Genomic DNA, 10,631 nt, shown 5'->3' on the forward strand with positions numbered 1-10,631 from the left:
AATATTTCCTTTCACCACGCCATGTGCTAATAGATCCTCACAGCTTTTTAATTACTCAACTCACTCTAATAGTGAGAAATTAACTCGTACTTCAATTCTCCTATCTATCCATGGAAGTGATCCAGAAGGTGGCTAATTGAAGAGATTCTATTTACCTAGATAGGTGATAAGGTAGAGACAACTATGAGTTTACTGTCCTAATACAAAGCTTGTTCCTAACTTTCTGAAGTTTAGTTTCTTCAGCTTCAACCGTCGCTGTTATTCTATCTATTAGTAGTGCTGCTAATTGACACATATACGATAATTTTAATATTGTTCGCTACCCTAGTACTGTAAATCAGCGGTAAGGCACAAGAGTATCACTTCCAGATACTAGCATGTGTCTAGTATTAGAAATCATACCGCCTGAATACCGGTTGACAGTTCATGGATATCGGACAATATCGTCAATTAGTAGCGTCGCTAGAGGCTAAACACAGACTAGAGCCCGCTCAGATAGTGGTTTTTGGATGACTGATAAGAAATTGATCTTATGAGATGGTTCCATCATTTTAGGGAAAAAAAATACTCACTATCTCAAAGATTTTACACCACTCATAGGCCCAACAACTCACACCCTGGTGCCTATACTCATCGAAATGATGAGTACATCACCAAAAGAAAGGAAAATTTACTAATACTCTACTTTAAAACTAGTTTAAACGGAAATCGATCTTTCTCCTAAAGATCCGAAATAATAACTAATGGTTAAGGAGATTAGTACTATCGGGGACCAAAAATGATTGTTCCCCATGTTCTTATGTCAAGTTCTATCCTTTTAGCACCCTACCGTCACACAAGACAATTTTGGAATCTTGAAGAAGTAAACTTCGTAGAAATCCCAATAAATGGTATAGTAATGGGTACTGCCAAGGAATCAAAATTAGTTCTGGTTCTCTATCTCGAAAAGGTTGATAATGATGGCTCAAGAATAATGATGAAATTGATTTATAGATCTCTAGTGTTACCCCGATATCAATACCTTAACCCTGCTTTAAGGCCTTCAACTAATCTCAAATCTCCACCTTTCCTTGGCATAAAAGTTCTTTGCTTTAAGTCTAAAAGCGTTCACCAAAGTAATCTTCTAAAATGTCAACAAGTCGACAAAACTGCTAAAAACTTAGGAAAAACGAACACATTTTTCGTAGTCGACGAGGTGGCAATTTCGAAAATTAGACTCAAGAACATAGAATGCTTTCATCACGCGTGTGATGGATGCAATACTGCCCAACTTATGCTCTGATACCAAACTGATACACCCCCGACCCAGAACGTCCATTAGGACTCCGAATTGAGCTGTGCTGGCCAACATGTAACATCCCACATCGCCCAGGGGAGTGATCATTAAATGTATATTCCCATCCCTACCTAGCATGAGGCTTTTTGGGAGCTCACTGGCTTCGGGTTCCGTAAGAACTCCGAAGTTAAGCGAGAAAGGGGGTAGAGCACTCCCATGATGGGTGACCCACTGGGAAGTTGCTCGTGAGTTCCCAGAAACAAAACCGTGAGGGCATGGTCGGGGCCCAAAGCAGACAATATCGTGCTACGGTGGTGGAGCGGGCCCGGGAAGTGGTCCACCCCGGGCCGGGATGTGACAAACACCTGGAAGGTGATGAAGCCATAAAGTGTGATGGTGTGGAAAAATATGAATAAATTTATACCTAAGAGTGCCTAAATACCAAAGTACGATGGTGAGCGGGAATGAACCCACTTCACATGTGACATTAGAGCATAAGTAAGTACAATAGAGTGGATAATGATTATACCCTCAGAAGAGCCATCTATCCTGAGATTTGCCAAGAATCCTCATTGATACGAACTTTCAGCAATTAAAACCTGCAGGGGCGCAAAACAGAAAGTGTGAGTGGGAAAAAACAAAGATTTTCAAAAACAATTTCAATTATCAAAGATAATAACCCCTTGCCGTAAAACCTATATACTTCCCAGAAAATAGCATGCATATTTATATCTTAAAACTATATTCGAAATAACAATTCCACAAATATACCATGTCAAATCTCAGTAAGAAATAAGTAGGCCAGATGTAACCAATATGAAATAGTATGCCAGTCGGAGTCACCTAAAGTGACCTGTACGGCTGGGACCATAGCTTATCAATCAAATCTTGCACACGAGTCAGCACCACCTAATGTGGTCTGTACGACAGGCTAGGTGTAAATAAATACGCTCAAGTGCTACGATCACGTGAAGGCTGTGCAAAGTATCGCAAGTCACCTACGAGTCGGAACCACCTAATGTGGTCTGTACGACAGGCTGACATCTGCCTTAGATCCAAGATGAGCATGTGATGCGGGAGGTGAACGATCACGTGAAGGCTAGGCCTTATCCTCGGGCGGAGCACTAACACCAAGGTGCAAGATAATAAGCTCTAAATACATCTCAACACAATTAAGCTCACTACCATCAATATACTCATCTGAAGCTTACCTAAGTGTCTGCAGCGTCAAGCAACAATATATATAACCATACTAATGCATAATCAAACATAGAGAGCATTTGACATGGCAATTCAAAATATAAAACCATTTAATTAAGTTTTCTGGGAAAAATACCAAGTGTGTGTATATATATATATATATATATATATATATATATGGGATAGGATCAAGGGACAAATATTTTTACAAATACTTTTACATTCTTTTTAAACCTTTTGATTATATGACATCCAATGGTTCTTATTTATTCATTAAATGACATGGATGCTTATGTGGATTTTAACTAATATTAAAGATAAACTAAAACTGGAAAAAAAAATCTTAAAAATTAAAAATATAATTAAAAGGGGGAAGAAACCCTAGATTGATACGAAGTTGAATATATTACCCTTGATGAAAAAAGGCACAATTATTATCAGATATTCGTCATACAAGGGTAATATGAACAGTTTAAGTGAAGCTTTCGACTTCATATATTCGTCATACAAGGCACAATTATTCGTCAAGGGTAATACATGATCCTATGGCAATTACATGAAGTTGAATATATTACCCTTGTTCATGTTATTTCAGTTTGAATTGTGTTTCGGTTGTTGAACGATGGGGATTCAGTTTTGTTTTCTTGGAAGGTACTTGAATATTTGAATGATTATTTTTCAAAATTACTTGTCTAAAAAACCGTCTATAAATATAAACTCGAGCATGTTTTTATCACACCAATTCAAAAACAAGATGATAAATACGATAAAAGCTCCAAGGAAGGAAAAGAGTATGTTGTTTTGTTATTATTAGGTTTTATTTTTGATAAAAATAAAAACTCAATCCTTGTTTGCATTGGGTATTACCTATGCTTGGTATCACGTTTTTTTTTATTTTTTTTATTTTTATAATTTAAAAAGTATCTTGTTTTGTTATTATTAGGGTTTATTTTTGATAAAATGAAAGAAGAGATTCTATCAAGCTTCCTCATCAGAAAAGAAGAAGTTCCATGATTTTTTTATTAGGGTTCAAAGTCTGAATCCAAGTCTTGATCGAAATGGGAATGGGAAAACCAATTTTAGTTAAATTATCTTTCTTTTTTAATTATATTTTTAATTTTCTAGATTTTATTTTATTTTGTTCAGTTTTATTTATCTTTAATATTAGTTAAAATCCACATAAGCATCCATGTCATTTAATGAATAAATAAGAACCATTTGATGTCATGTAATCAAAAGGCTTAAAAAGTGTAAAAATATTTGTTCCTTGATCCTATCCCTATATATATATAAACCAAAAGCCCACTCACTGGTATACAGTTAGGTCGTAGTCCCCAAGTCTTGCCTGGCTACACTCGTCCTCCGAAAACGTCTCACCTATATGTGAAACAATTAATTTAACGTTAATTCAATAGCACATATACAAAACCTAGGATCAATTTCTTATACGTCGCTCAATTGGGGTGTTTGAATATATCATCGTGGCCTACTCAACCCCATGAGCATCCTCATATTTTTAGAATAATTTTTGGACTTAATCTAGTTTAAGTGTAAAACCCAACTTAAAACTAAATGGACTTAATCCATTTTGAACATAAGGCCTAAACCAATTCAATGGCTTAGGTCCAATTTGAAATGGTTTAAAGGTTGGGCTGGCCCAATAGATTCTAGTGTTTTTTTTTTTTCCTTCTTCCTCCTTGCGAAAATCTGCACTTTTGCAGTTTGGAACACAAGACTTCTAGAGCTCATTTCGAGCTCGATTCTCAACCAAAATCCTTGATTCAAAAGCCTAAGTAAAGTTAGGAATGTAGAAAATAGATCTATACCCATTTGGGCTCGTGAAATAGACAGGGTTCGCCGGAAGAGTGGTCTAAAGGTGTTGGTCACGGGTCCAAGAATTTCAGAAAATTGGAAAAAAATTTCTAACTTTCCTAGCTAGTTTCTAGTTCGATACTAAATCAAACTTGATGATTCAAAAGCCATTTTGAAGTTAGAAATGTAGAGAAGAGAATCATACCCTTAAGAAACCCAACGGAGAACCGAAGTTGGTTGTAAATCTAGTTTGAAAATGGTCAAACAACCACTGTTCACTTTCCACAAATCTGGGAAAATTCTTCCCCGAGATGAAATCTGTATTAAATCACCCACAAACCTTCTATTTAAGATTAAAAACATCACTAGGAGTTCAACATGAGAAGGACTTGAGGTTGGAAATTCCAAACTTACCTTGGTCAAAAGGTTCGAGATTCCGACGAAGTTACCATACGAAAACTACACAATTCCAAAGGGTGAGAAAGGGTGAGTATGGGGTTTGAGGAAGAAGGGGAGAGATTTTGATAGTTGTAGTAGGTGCAAATATGTAAGTGCATGTGTGTGATGTCTGGGACGAGATCACCGAGAGGAGGAGAGGTGCAGAAGAGTGTGATGGAGAAAAGGAATTTTCTGGAATGAGGGGGAAAAAGGCACTGGTGGAGGGAGTAATACGGCCCTTAATTGGGCCATTGAGTTAAGGCCCTAAAAATGGGTCCAAAGAAGAAATAACCAACCCGAAAGTAGAATTACACCCATACTCATTATTAATTCATGTCGACGTGCTCATGATGTCGAGCACCATTTAATTTTGCGAGTGAGGGAATAATTTAAAACTGTATATGTCCATCCACGTCACTAAATCACGAGGGCATTATTGTTATTTTACATGCTTGGTGATAAAATATATACCTTAATTTAGGACGGGCTGTAACATTCTGAGCCTAATACAAAAATTGACTTAGAAGATGATTCGTTAGAAGAGTAACAAGGCCAAAACACGGTCTCAGATTAAAAAACCATGTCAATTAATATTATTATTGGAAATAAAATCGATATGAAGCAATTTAGATGAATTGGAGTCAAAGCCAATGTTGGCAAAGTGATTATGCTCAAGGGGCATAATAACTCAAAGCATTTGCCGGTGGGGAATCGACAATATTTAGACGAATTAAAAAGATTCAGAGATAGACTTTTTTAAGCCTGAATCAAAATCAATCGGAAGACAATGATATAAAAATATCTCAACTCAAAATAAAGCATTGTTGGCCTCCTCCTCGTTATGGTCAATTTTTTTTTTGTTTTTTAAATAATTTTTATTTTCTTAGTCATTCAATTGTTAAACCGATGCTTGAGAAAATAAAGGAGCAAAAAGCCGCTGTTTGCAAAAGAAAAAAAAAACACAAAAGAAATGCAATTTTAATGGCCACCCATTTTAGTTTGTAGGCCTTCATGTGGACTGGTTAATTAGTTCAGCCGAAGGTTCATACCTAGGTTCAGCCGAAAAGGTTTATATCGTTGTCTAGTTGAGTTCGACGATATCTTATATTTGGTCTTGTACTTCTTGACTGAGAAACTTGAGGAAGCCAACAGTCAAAGGATTACTTTCCTTAACCATTGGATGTGTGGACCGAAACTCAAGGAAATCAGGGGGGGGGGAATGTTTTTACTCGATTTTGCACTCGGCCCATAAGTTTTGCACTCGGCCCATAAGTTTGGAGTCGTCAGATTAAAGGAAGGCCAAGATAATTTTCTCACCTTTTTAGATATTATTACTGTACATTTTGATAATTATAGTATTATCTGAAGGCTTATTGACAATTATCTTGAAAGTGCTTGAAGATCAGGATTGGCTTCTAGATGGAGTTTGAATTAAATTGTATGATAGGCAAGGATTGATGATGGAGTTTCAGCCGAGAATAATCCAAGTATATTCAGAGAATATACTGAGGTATCGAAATATTATCAGAATTTTACCACTTGGCAGACTTGTGTATCAAGGCATTCGTCTCTATAAATACATGGGGATTTGCTACGTAGAGAAAACCTTTAACTCAACACACAAACACCCTGCACAAAAACTCACTCTACGCGAGCCCTTCTCATTTTCTGAGAAATCACTTACTCTCCTAACTTCGTAAACATATCTTCAGTTTGGAGTAACATTACTGTGTTGGTAACTGGCGACATTTTCAGCTTGGATTAACAGTACTAGAGCCATAGAATCAGGCGATTGAGAAGTATATTCAGTTTAGATTAACAACACTATTGCAAGCTTGACTGATTATTTATCCAAGTCTCAATCGGTGAGAAATTTTTTATTCTTTTGCTGAAAGAAGTCACTTTATTTAGCTTCCCTGCCGAGTGAGGTGTCCTTGATTGATTACTCTTAGGTTACTCTTAGGTGCACTTACGAGTTTGGCATTCTAATGACTAAACAACATTTACCATCAAAACGTTTATCTCTCTTGAGTATTTGTGTCCTTACATCTTGATATTGATTTGGCGCACCTATATTTTTCATGAATATATTGTGGCAGCCGAATCTGGTGTAGAAGATCTTGAACTTTGCAGTGACTAGCAACCTTGTCTTCAGGTTTTAAAACCCAAGGACCTTCCTTGGTCGTGATTGCTCATATTCAGAAGTTGACAGCGCATTCAACACCACCATCACATCAATTTTACTAGCCGACTGAGCTTGGTTGCAAGTTGGCATGTCCACATTCACCAGAATGACGTAGTTGCTTTTTAATTTCTCGGCATGTGCATCACGTTGGTTTTATAGTTTTTAATGTCAACATGATGTTTACGATTTAAGAAAAATAATAATATTGCAAATGACATTCATGAAATATTCTAATTGTAATATTATTTTTCAAAATATACTATAATATTATTTTTCAATGCGATACTTTTATTTCGGGTGAATGGGTAAAAGCCCAAACTGGAGATCGAGACCGAGCTCGATCAAATAGTTCAATCACCAGATCTCGAAGTTGAGGAAGTTGGCATGTTTGATTTGTTAGATCTATTGTTAAAAAAAATTTAGGATCAGGAGGAGATTTTTGTTTTTTTGTGTTTTTTTTTTCTTTCTAACAACCGATATTTAGGTTAAATTTTACAATGAGCTAATAATAATGTAGTTCAAATTATTCGACTTTAACGAGAATTGAACTTAAGACCTCTCACTTACAAGTAAAGAGAAATATCACTAAACAGTAATACTAAATAGCTAGATCAGAAGGAGATTGATTTGAAAACATGTGTGACCTTCTTGGAATTATCCTTGGGGAAGTTGAGCAACGTTATATGCCCTTGGACTTGCACGTAGTTCCGACGTCCTGCGGTGGTTGACGAACGATCAACATTGATGAAATTCAAATGAAATTTCAAATACGCTTGATATATAGAAGAGGGATGCTATAGAAAGACAAAGAGAATATATAGATTAACTCTTATTTTCTGGTTTTGCATACATTGAAGTAAAGTTTACAAAACAGCCATTGCAGCCTTAGAGATTTTGGAGCTTCTGTATCTTTACAGCAGCGCTCAGTGTTGGAGAACAATTTAGAAACAAAATTACAGAAATACAGAACTTAAATTCTTAAACTTTATTACTAAAAAATACTTACAAAACAGAATGAAATTACACAATAAATACAGAAATTATAATGATACTAACTTGAATGAATCAAATGTAAAGGCTAGCGCAGAAGTTATGTCATTTGAATCAAATGTGGTTCTACAACGTCTGCTCTATCAGAATACAATTACCTAATTCTATAACCCATACTAAATTAATATAAGGATCTCAAATTTCCTTGAGTTTCCCCGATGTGGGACTTAGAGGAGCTCAAAACTCCAACAATTTGTGCGCTAAAAAGTAGTAAAAACTGATGCGTGCAGCAAATTCTTCTTGTTTTGCTTGCTGCGCACTGTGGAAACTCAGATGCCAATTGCTTTGTTTCAACTGTAAATTTAGGAGTTGGTCAAAACCCATGCAAAAAAACGAAAGGCCCATCTTTCCCTCGTACACATGCATTAAATGCTATATGTAGCTCCATCGCTTTCAATCACTCTCTCTGTCTCTCTAAGGTGCCCTTCTGCTTTTGGGTTCAAAGCTGTCAATTACGGACCCTTTCTTTTCTGCAACCAGACTCAAATCTTAGCTAGGTTATAGTTATGAAACTTCCCAGCTAATACATTAGCCTTCCCCTTACAATCTGAATTTCAATACATTGTGGTTTTTTTTAATTTTTTCTTAAACTAGTTCATCGATATTTATATTTAATTATATATATTTTTGTAGTTGAGGATTTTTGCACTACATGTGACTATCACATGCAGTATTGTGATTGTTTGATGATTTTACATTCATTTATATTTTGTTTAGGTATTATAGGATAATATATATAATTCTCATCATACTACGCATGAAAAAACATTCAATTAGATAAACTCATAAGCATAATATATATATATATATATATCAATAAATAAGCATCAAATATATATATTTCTACTAATTAATAAAACTCTTTTTGTCAATCAAAAGATGGTGAAAAGACAAATTAGTTTTCTATCGCACAAAAAATGATGAGCAATAATGTAATTTCACATGTCCAAATTTTATTATTTTTTATTGAGGTCTCACATATAGATGATGTTAAAATACCTTCAATATTAAAATAAATAAATATAAAAAAAAAACCAAAATCAAAAACCTCCCACTCCCCCCCCCCCCACGTTCGTTCTCTCTCTCTCTCTCTCTCTCTCTCCCTCCCTCCCTTCTTCTCATTTTCTAAAAAAATGTGTTCATACACACAAAGTGTATAGGCAAATACTAGTATCAATAAACAAAGCAGTAAATAGTAAAAAGAATAAGCAATAATTTGGCTTATGATATCAAGAGAGGCGTGTTGTTATTGTCTTAAAGTTGTAGACGCCTTCCTACATGTAGGTTATAACGGTTATATACAACCCTTGAATTTCAAAAAGTATATGGTCCGTAAGCACAATTACGATAGATGAAATGCCAAGTCGTGGAATATAATTTAAATAATAAATTAAATAACCAAAAGGTTTCCCCGGACCAATTTCCCACCCCCCCCTTTTATTTGATGATATTACATTTGTAAACCGTTTTATCCATGAACGATTTGCAGTGAAAAGCTGAAGTGTTGATGGAAATATACACTTGGGAACACGCAATCTATATAAATCAGAAATAATGTATATTTTAGCATTTTCCTGATAACAACCACATGTTTGGTGATTTGTTTTAAAGGGGACCGGCTGGGGATTATTAGATGCAATAGAGATGATTTTCACACATTATTTTGAACTTTTCATATATTCTCTTTTTATTTTAACCACCAGATTGAATAAATCATACGAGAATAGTATACAAGCTTGTGTATGAGGCTAAAAAAGTGTGTATTTATCATTTTTTAGGTGGAAGATCTATAGAATGAAACTTTGAAAAGAAACATATTTTTCTTAACCAAAATTTTGAACTAATAAAGCCAAAAATAACATTTCCCCTATCCTTGAAGGTCGACCATAACTACTGAAGTAACCTTAGCCCCGGTTCACACCTGAGTCCTGATCAATCATTTGAGAGATTACTGCAGGTTTAAATGGACCAAATTTACCTTCACCAACTTGATCATCAATGCATGTTAATTTAGAAACCAAACAGCAGATTGAAGAAATACAAATTAATTACGACATTGATATAGGGAATAATTCTGATAGTCATGGGAATATACTCACTTTTGATAAGTTGCCTATAACAGGAAAAATATTAAGATTAAAAAAAAAAAAAAGAAAAAAGCAAAATGGAACAGTGAAACAACTTGACTTTGATAGATCCAGAGTCGCAGTTCTCCTACCAAATTTGCCAAATATGTTCCAGTTTATAAGTACCCGACGAAGGCCATAGTAATTACTTGGCCAACTTTGTTTCCCAATCATTGAGAAAGTTGTTGATGCATTTTTAAATAAAGATCGATCTTATTTATGCCCTAAAGTAATAAATTTGGTCATAAAAAAACAACACTTATACACCCTTTGCCTGAGTATAGTTCTTCTGTCAACCCTTACCCCAGTACGTAGAGTACTAAAAGTAGTATACACGATGGGGCGATGGGAGATGAATTCATGCATATTAACAAACAAATGAGAACTGTTCTTCAAGAGATAATCATAGTCATACATAACAAGTTTTATTGTCGGCCAAGCATAATCTCAAGACTTGGGATAACTTATATAGAATCATCTTACAACATCCTTGTACCACATAAAATAAATTGAGATTTTTTGGGATAATAAATTGAGATTTAAG

At 35.1% G+C, this 10,631-nt stretch overlaps 1 long non-coding RNA gene across 1 annotated transcript; it reads right to left on the reverse strand.

The window, feature by feature from the left end:
- Window positions 1–1,803: 1,803 nt before the first annotated feature.
- Window positions 1,804–4,905, reverse strand: LOC139198182 (uncharacterized). The gene is made up of 4 exons (XR_011583441.1): window positions 4,703–4,905; window positions 4,494–4,606; window positions 3,787–3,853; window positions 1,804–1,875 (listed from the first exon to the last, which is right to left on the reverse strand). It is a non-coding gene; the product is annotated as an uncharacterized lncRNA (long non-coding RNA).
- Window positions 4,906–10,631: the final 5,726 nt, after the last annotated feature.

This window comes from Malus domestica, chromosome 08, assembly GCF_042453785.1.
Source record: "Malus domestica chromosome 08, GDT2T_hap1".
NCBI classification, from domain to species: domain Eukaryota; kingdom Viridiplantae; phylum Streptophyta; class Magnoliopsida; order Rosales; family Rosaceae; genus Malus; species Malus domestica.